Here is a 9,103-nt window from a genome sequence, read left to right as displayed (position 1 = left end):
TGGTGATCGCCACTGCAGCATTTCAACCACTCTATTTGCCAAATTTTCACGTTTATTCTTTTTCAACATTCCTGTCAGTATAATGATCCAGATGCATATGAAATGTTGAGAGTGTACCAGACTCCACCACTAAATCTGACAATTCATTCCAAACACGCAAAACTTTCTGTGTGAAAAAAAATGTCCTTCAGATCCCTTTTAAATTTTACCACTCTCCCCTTAAACCTGTGTTCCCTTGTTTTGAACTTGCTTGTCTTGGGAAGAAATATCCATTGACCATTTACTCTGCAGTCTCCCTCATATTTATATAAACCTCTGTAAGCCCATCCCTAAGCCCTCAAGCTCCAGGGAAAATTTTCATATCCTACTCAGCTTTACACTACAATCCTAACACTGTAAGCCTTGCGCCAAGTTCGCCATTGAAAGGGCGTGTGTTAAAGTGCCTAAAGTGAGGCGATGCTGAAACACTCATCCTGAAAAACGTGGTTGCGGGGGTTTGTGTGGCAGCATGGCAGAGGTGTCGAAGGAGCTGTCTTTAAACTATAACCTCGATCCAGTCATTGATTTGAATTCCCACCACGACCAGAACCACAGGTGAAGACGGGAACTCTGTTTTTTCATGAAAGACCTATAAACATTGAGATGTCAGGATTTTATCTCATATTCGGCTGATTTTTTGACAGGAACTTTCACTAACTAAGGCAGAGGGACTGCCCAAGCTCAACGATTCAAAACTATGTGTGCATTTACTTGGCTATTCGAACACAGGAACTCGGACTCATTTTTGTGTGTTTCACAGTTTCTCGGAGAAAATTTAAAACAACCTCTGTTTATGCAGAAGATTTCAAAGCTGGATATTCTCCACTGAAAATGCACAGGCAATCTCTTATTGTTTTTGTTTTAAACTGATAACTTCGACTTTTAAACTGACAGGATAACGAAGATCTGTCCATCGTCTTGGGCACTTTTAACCGTATTAATATCCGCAAAGGGAAACTCACACTAAGAGGAATGGGCTAATTGTGGTGAATTGTTAAGGCGTGGTATGTGAATCAGAGTGAATAGTGGTTCGTAAATACTGACACTGACATTTAACGTTGCAACGCCAGCTCCTCACTCACTTGCTGTCTCATGTCTCCCAGTCATCATTGCCTTTCATATTTTCCCCTCGTTGTGGTTCTGTTCGCCGAGCTGGAAGTTTTTGTTGCAAACGTTTCGTCCCCTGGCTCGGCGACATCATCAGTGCTTGGGAGCCTCCTGCGAAGCGCTTCTTTGATGTTTCCTCCGGTGTTTATAGTGGTCTGTCCCTGCCGCTTCCGGTTGTCAGTTTCAGCCGTCCGCTGTAGTGGTTGATATATTGGGTACCAAGCACTGATGATGTCGCCTAGCCAGGGGACGAAACGTTTGTAACAAAAACTTCCAGCTCGGCGAACAGAACCACATCAACGAGCACCCGAGCTACAAATCTTCGCACAAACTTTGAATATTTTCCCCTCGTCCGTTCCACTTCTCAACTTATTCCCGACTGCTTGCAAGTGTTCCCTTAGAAACTGCAGCTTTAGAAAACGTATTATTGGGATAAAGTCATTACTCAATGGGATGGGATGCACCGTTAATCCCGAATTACCCGACAGATTGAGATTTTGAGTTACTCCGCAAAACCCTGGATGTCCTCAGTACCGAGGTTACAGGCATGATGCCACGAGGCAAGGATTTAGACCTAGTGACATTGAAGGAACAGCGAGATATTTTCAACTGGGAAACGCGAGATCATTGTAAGAATAATTGCTGTGATAGCTTTCGCTTGTATTTGCTGCCATTGTCCTTCCAGACAGATGCTGATCGATGACTGAATTTCTCTGGCAGGCTCCGTGTGTGTGTTCTGTGTGCAATCAGGATTTAGTTTTCATTCGGATAACTCACAAGAAGACAATTAAATCTTCACTTCCTGACTGGGAATTAAAGTCTGTTCTGGGCAATATAAACTCAGTCTCGTATGCAGTGATGTCCATTGATACTGCAATAGCATTTGGGACCTGACCTGTACAAACGCCTGTGCCTGCTCTTCACGTCATAATCGTCTTCTCAGCAGCGTTTCTCTCTCCAAGTTTCCAAGTCGGTTCATATTATCACCCTTGGTTTCAATGTGAAGAGGCAATGCTGTGATAATCTGAAGTTGTTCAGCAGATATACTGCAGCAAGTTAAGTAAAGACTGATGCTAACACGAGCTCATTTTGAGCTGTGGTGATGTGTCGACAACAAGAAAGGCATCGTTCAACTCGCCTCATTCCGGATGACGGGCTCGAAATGACCAGTGGTTTCTTGCTGAATTAGTTCATGGTCTGGAATGTAAAAAACTTCAAATATGAAAGTACAGCGAAAGGTAACGGTTCACAGAGTGTGGAATTCCAAGTGAAACAGTGGCGGTGATTATATTTGCTGATTTTTCACCTTGTGATTGCTGTTTCCATGAAGTGGACGTTGACATTACAAATAGACAAACTGTCACAGCCAAACCTGATCTTTGGGTCAGTGATGGAATTGGTAACACGCCTTTTATGTCGAGTTAGGGGATTGTCGGTTCGCATTTAAAATCACGAGGATGCAGCGTGCTAGTCCATTCCTGTTGTCTGTCAGGAACGGAAGGGTTTGGGTTTTCGAATTTACTGTTTCTTTCGTCCACTTTAAATTCTAGCTCAAAGCTAGAATGTCTCTCATTGTCTGAAGAACTGGCTTTGGTTTAACCAAAAGCTGCCTTTTAGCGGTTGAACTTGCATGTTGGAGCGGACAGCTGAAGTGAAGCACAAGGAGCTGGTCAAATCCTGAGAACTCTGCCACTCTTGTGTGTCTCTTTCTGTGGAAGACACGACGTGGGTAATAACACAGTGTGACTATGTCAAACTTCAATCCCATTGTTGTGTCATCTCAGATCAAAGTGAGAACCTCACTGCCATTTGCACTGGAAACATCAGAACACATAAGGTTATGGACCAAAGCTGGAAACTGGGAATAGAATAGATGAATGCCTTTAAACCAGACTGCACCATGGGCCAAATGGACTTTTCCATTCTGCAAAACTCTGAAGACGAGTAGAAAACAATCTGCAGTGAAACTGATCAGGAATGAAAGGGAAAAGCCATTTCATTGAGAATAAGTGCAAGAGCGTCTGTCTTCATTCAGTGTAATCTCGTAGGTAGGATTTGGAACTAGAACTGCCATGACATTAGTTCTATTTTCGGACAGGGAATGAATGTTTTATTGTGCAAATATATCGTGGTACCAGTATTTCTGACCACTGGTCCGATCCTGGTAATGCTTGGTTTTGTGCCAGGTTATCAAAAATCAAAAAGATGCAGGTTTTGGAAATCTGAACTAAAAACGAGAATTGATAGAGAAACCCGCTGCACCTGGCAACATCTGCAGAGAGAAACAGATTTTCTTAGAGCGACAGAAGCAGGTTAGTTATTGATTTCTAGATTATACTGTTGGGAAAATGATAATCTTACCTGTCGAATCATTGCATTTATCAAAATCACTCTTGAGCTTACAAATGTCGAATTTACAATCTTAAAAGAACTTAATAAGTTGTCATGCTACTTTCATTTTCCTGAGCTGGTGGAAGGCTATGATTTAATGGCTACATTTCCTTTTGCTTTCTGTTACTTAGCAGTCACGTCGAATGGAGAATTGTTTCTTCCAGTGTCTACCTCAATACGTGTCTCTGTTTTTCTATATTTCTCTCTGTATCCTACTGGGCATTTTTAACATTCTCCGACACTCTAGCTGTCCATATCCCTCATTACTTATTTCTGCTCTTTGAAAAGCCTGACAGTCAGAGACAGTTTGAGATTCGAACTGCTGAGAGGCTTTCTGACGCCTGGCTGGAATCGGTCGAATGAGTCTCACATTCTCTGTATAATGCGTCTGTCACTTCGACCTGAAGCAAGGAGACATTTCTTCCGCAAAATCTAAAGACCCTTTCGAAGTTAAAGTTGAATTCCTTATCCAACATAAAAAGAAAGTAATTACATGATAGCTGAGGAAGAACAAGGATTCATTTACTGTTGGTGTACAACCAATGAATGGTGACAGCAGAGAATGAGGGTGATCAGGTCGTGGTGTCAGTGCCATTACCACTACATTCCCCTGGATTGCTGTAGTGTCTCCTGCTTCACCACTTAATTTCCACCAAACTGGAAATAAAGGAATGAGAATAAGAGGATGAGAAGCAGAAGTGCTTGTGGAACTGTGGTAGGAATCTCCAGGTTAAAACAGTAGTTAAAAAGAGCAACATACACTACTGGATTTAAACCTGGAAAATGAAGCCGGAACACAAAATCAGAAAATATAGCAATTCAAACAGGACACTGAGTGTTTCGATCAGCAACATCATACTTGCGAGAAATAACGAGCTTTCAATACAATGAGCAGGTACCAGTGTGATGGGAGGTGCTTTCACCAGCTAAGCCACGGCGCCACGTTAAAAGCCAGATTTGTCGTCCATATGTGCAATGTCTGAACCACTTGATCATAGGAATTCGAAAACGCGTTTTCTGTGTGAGCGTTGCTCAGTATAAATGGCAATCAAACTCTGCTTGTGCAAAAACAGACATTTCAATGCTGAGCATTCCCCACTGAAGAGGCACGGAAAAAGACAGTATCCTCTTGCATTGGCATTCAACAGATATTTTCATCTGTTTAAACTGACAGAATAAAGAGGATGTGCTCATCTCCTCTCGCGTCCCATTAACCACGTTAATACACACGCAGGGATTTTCAAACCAAGATGAACAGGCTCATTGTTGTGAATTGACAGCAGTGGTGTGTGAGTCATTGCGAACAGTGAGAAATAAATGCTGAACCAATAGCACTGACACTGAGCCTTGAACCATCAGCTCCACACTCACATCTTGTGTCATGTCTCCTCAGCATCAGTACATTTGACTTTAATTATTCTACCCTGCACCTCTCCGCAAATTATTCCCGACCGCTTGCAGTGTCGAATTAGAACGTGCAATTATTAGAAATGTATTTCTGGGACACAGTTGTCTTTCAATGAGATAAGATTCACTGCCCATCCCTAATTATCCCAAAGATGTAGGGGACGAGTTACTTTTGTCAACTCCTCAAAGACGCCACTCCTGACGCCACTCTGTCAATATAACTCACTGAGGGAAGAGCAAACTGACGCCACTCAGTTAGTGTTACTCACCCAGTGAAGGGCAGACTGACCCCACACTCTCAGTGTAACTCAGCAGACTGATCCCACACTGTCAATATAAGTCATTCACTGAAGAGCAGTCTGACCCCACTCTATAAATGTAATTCCCTCAGGGAAGAGCAGACTGATCCCATTCTGTCTACGGCACTCACCCAATGAATGAACACTAACCCCACTCTACCAATGTAACTCGCCAGGGAAGAGCAGACGGAAGCCAGACTGTCAACATAAATTATCGAGGGAAGAGAATACTGACCCCGCCTATCTGTTTCACTCAGGCAGGGAAGAGCAGACTGTCACCACTCTGTGAAAGAAATTCGCCCAAGGAAGGGCAGACTGACACTACTGTATCTGCGTGACTGACACAGGTAAGAGCAACTAACCAAACTCTGTCAATGTATCTCCCTCAGGGAAGAAGACCCTGACCACTCTCTGTCCATGTAGCTCACCCAGGAAACAGCAGACTAACCCCACTCTGTCTATTTAAGTTCACAAAAATCCATTGAAGTACGTCCTATCCAGACACTCCTATTACAGAGGCATCACTGTCTCTGTAACCGCGTGCGTTCAATGACGATTCCAAATAACCTGCAAATGTTTAGAATGTGGCAGCAAACCAGAGCAACCACACAGAAATTGTGCGAATGTGCAAACTTCCATCAGGCTGTTACCTAAGCCTGGAATGGAAACCAAACCCGACAGCAGTCGTGATTATAAAATGGCAGAACAGAAACCTAGCGAAAAGAATTGCGCCCCTGTGTGTTGCAACGATTCTGAGTATTAATTAAGCCCCCCTCACTGTAGTAAATTTCCATTTTCATCATTGCCAACCTTCTTCAAAGCAAAGCACGCACTTGTTTTTTTCAGACTTCCTATATCCCGCTTTCATCCCGCTTTTTACCTCATCATATTTCTGACTTTACAAACTACGTCATAATAGGTTGACAACTGCAGGATGAGCTTTGTTCCGTTCTCCACTGATGTTGATGGGAGTAATCCGGCATATTCGAGTAGGACTTGAGGCACTTGCGGGTGGTGTATTCGCGGCATTTTGGCTTCTTTTTTTAATTTTCGGTCTACTATTTCGAGTTCATTGCGCAGACTTCTGAAGAAGACTTTTTGGAGTCGAAATGGTAACTGTGTTTTCTCTCGCAAGACAGACGTAGCTTTATTTCTGTTCTCTTATAAATTGATCTTCTTCTGATCTTTGCAAGTGAAATAGGGTGCATTACTATTGCTCGGTTTTAGTTTCAAAATCAAGAGAAACATGAAGGAGAGAATATCAAAGAACACAAAGTTCTGAGTTGGTAAGATAATTTTTGCAGCAATGGTGGACATCAAGGTCAAATTAAGATAACGGTTCAAGAACTTTTAGTCTGTGGAAGTGACATGTGACTTTAGTTCTAATTATATGTTTCCGTTCTTCCAGTACATCTTTTTGACTCCAGAAAACATTGATTGTTTTCTGTATTCACTTTGTTTCGCGACATCTGTCTTCTGGTCGACCAGGGACAACTTGAATTTGCGTCTGAATTGAATACGATTTCGCTCTTTCTTTCGAGAAGCAAACCTGTGCATTATGTACCACATATTATGCTGATGGCTGAGAAGTTCAAAATGAATTATGGTTTATGGATCGTGAGCAAGAATGAAGTGATCCACTTGCGAACAGATGTCACCACGCCCTATTCCTACATCGGACCTGAACGGTCCATTGGCAGTGTCTGCAGACAGGAAATGTCTAAGTGACTAGTCCTTTGTTCAGTTTGATTTAATACCAATGGTAGTGTTGTTTTGGTGCAGAAATGTGTCAACATCTCTGATGTTAGAGTCAAAATTTAAGTCACATCTACTCCATGGAGTGTCTACTCATATCGGAACATGCTGACATGAAAACAGCTAACTCTGATAGCAAAGGTTTTTTCATTAAACTGGGATTATGTTTAACTAAGCAATTCAGACAGCCAGGATGAATAATTGGCATTTGGTTCTTCAAGCTGAGCTCTCCACATCAACTGCTCCAACGAAGGTCATGTATAAGTTCCCCATCGATTATTTTGGTCTATTTTAGCCTCCACAGCAACCAATTGTTCTGAACAATGCTACACCACAAGCAGAGGGCTAAGTCTGATTTTCATCGTTAATTTTCAATTTCAGTTCTTAATTCACAGTTTCTTAGGAATGTGGACAGCAGAAGACCGTTAACATTCCATTTCTAGTATTTCCAGAAAATTCTACTCCGCTGATATTGCCTTACCTTTTCACATCGCAAACCAGGAACCTGGATCAGTCGAGTTCCTTTCCACACATGGAGTTGCTTTTTTCTAATTCATTGACTGCTGATATAATAGATTATTGGCCTTGAGAGTCAGCTGTAAATTAGGTTGAACTTTCTCAGCTTGACTTTCAACTGATCCTAAAAAAAATTCATCACCTGCAGGGAAATGTATTGCATTGCTTCTTGTTTTGCTGAATTCCACCCCCCGAACATGCAAATTTCACGATAGTTCGACAAATGTGTTGAAACTGATTCGTGTTGGAAGTTGGTGGCTTTTTGAGTCTCGACATATAATTTATTCAATTAGATGACTGGGTCAATCTTGAAATTACTTCGGATTCTTCACAGTTGAAAATTTACTTTCGATTGAATGCAAAGCTCAAGCTCCACGAAATCCAAATCCTGCAAAGGAATTAATGACTTTTAAAAGATTCTACGCTATGAACAGGATTCGAACCTGCGCAGAAAGACCCCATTAGATTTCAAATCGAATGCCTTAACCTCTCGGCCATCACAGCTGCAGCAAGAGTCCCAATTTTCACAGTAAAACAACTGAATTCATATGTTGGAAGAACAAATTGTCAAGACCCAAAGATTTCGCCAAACCCTTTGCAGAGACCCAGACAAACGTTACCTTGGCAGATTGGCAGGCTTTCACCGCAAACTAGATTCTGACACAGCTGAAGTTGTGGGAATGATTCTTCGTCGAATTATAGAATCACGGATGTACACCACGAAGAGAGGATCATTGTCTCACTGCGTCCGATCGATTTTGACTCAATTGCTCATCATCTGGTGCCAAATTAGATATGCTGTTGTGTTTTAAAATTCATCGAAATATGGTATTAGAAAAATTGATGCTAAGTCCATAAACACTAGCTACATTCGTAAAAAAAATCGGAATTAGAAAGAATGCAGAACCAATTCACAGGAATTGATCCAGCAACTAATCTGTAATTTATGACATCAGGTAATGAACTTGTGAGCACAAGAGAGGAAGATTAACTGAAGATTTGGAACTTGAAATCGTCTTGACGGAATTATTTGCAAAGTTTTTGCGGTTGTTCCAAACTCATCAAGTCGTTGAACAATACAACACGGAAAGTGGCCCTTCTTTCCAACTTGACTATGGTGGACAGATATCCTAAATTAATAGGTCTAATTTGCCAACATTTGGCTCAAATCCCTCTAAACCTTGTTACTCATATATCCATCCAGATGCCATTCAATGTTACAGTTGTACCTGACTCCACCAATTTCTCTGTCATCTCATTCTGGACACGTCTGAAAAAGTTGCCCCTGACATCCCTTTTAAATCCTTACCCACTAATTTTAAAACGATGTTTTCTAAATTTTGACTTCCCCACCTACCGGAAAACACCTTGACGAGTCAACCTATCCATGTCCCTCATGATCTAATAAACAGCAACGATTTGACTTTATCATACTTGTCAGGAGGGAAATGTGTGGAGATCATTTGTCGAAGGTTTGAAGTAGAAAGTCTGATATACAGATTTTTAGAAATGCAGCTTGGAGAAGTTTTTAATAAGTCATTGAAGTCTAGTAGCAGTTGTAGAAGTCTGTTGTGAAAGCTCCAGAAGGA

General features: G+C 41.7%; 1 non-coding gene across 1 annotated transcript; it reads right to left on the bottom strand.

Annotated features, from left to right (window-relative positions):
* Window positions 1-7,936: 7,936 nt before the first annotated feature.
* Window positions 7,937-8,018, bottom strand: trnas-uga (transfer RNA serine (anticodon UGA)). Its single transcript has one exon. It is a non-coding gene; the product is annotated as a tRNA-Ser (tRNA).
* Window positions 8,019-9,103: the final 1,085 nt, after the last annotated feature.

This window comes from Chiloscyllium plagiosum, unplaced genomic scaffold, assembly GCF_037043375.1.
Source record: "Chiloscyllium plagiosum isolate Xiang-an unplaced genomic scaffold, Cpla_swu_hap1 HiC_scaffold_42, whole genome shotgun sequence".
Taxonomy (NCBI): Eukaryota; Metazoa; Chordata; class Chondrichthyes; order Orectolobiformes; family Hemiscylliidae; genus Chiloscyllium; species Chiloscyllium plagiosum.
This window is presented reverse-complemented; position numbering and strand designations above follow the sequence as displayed.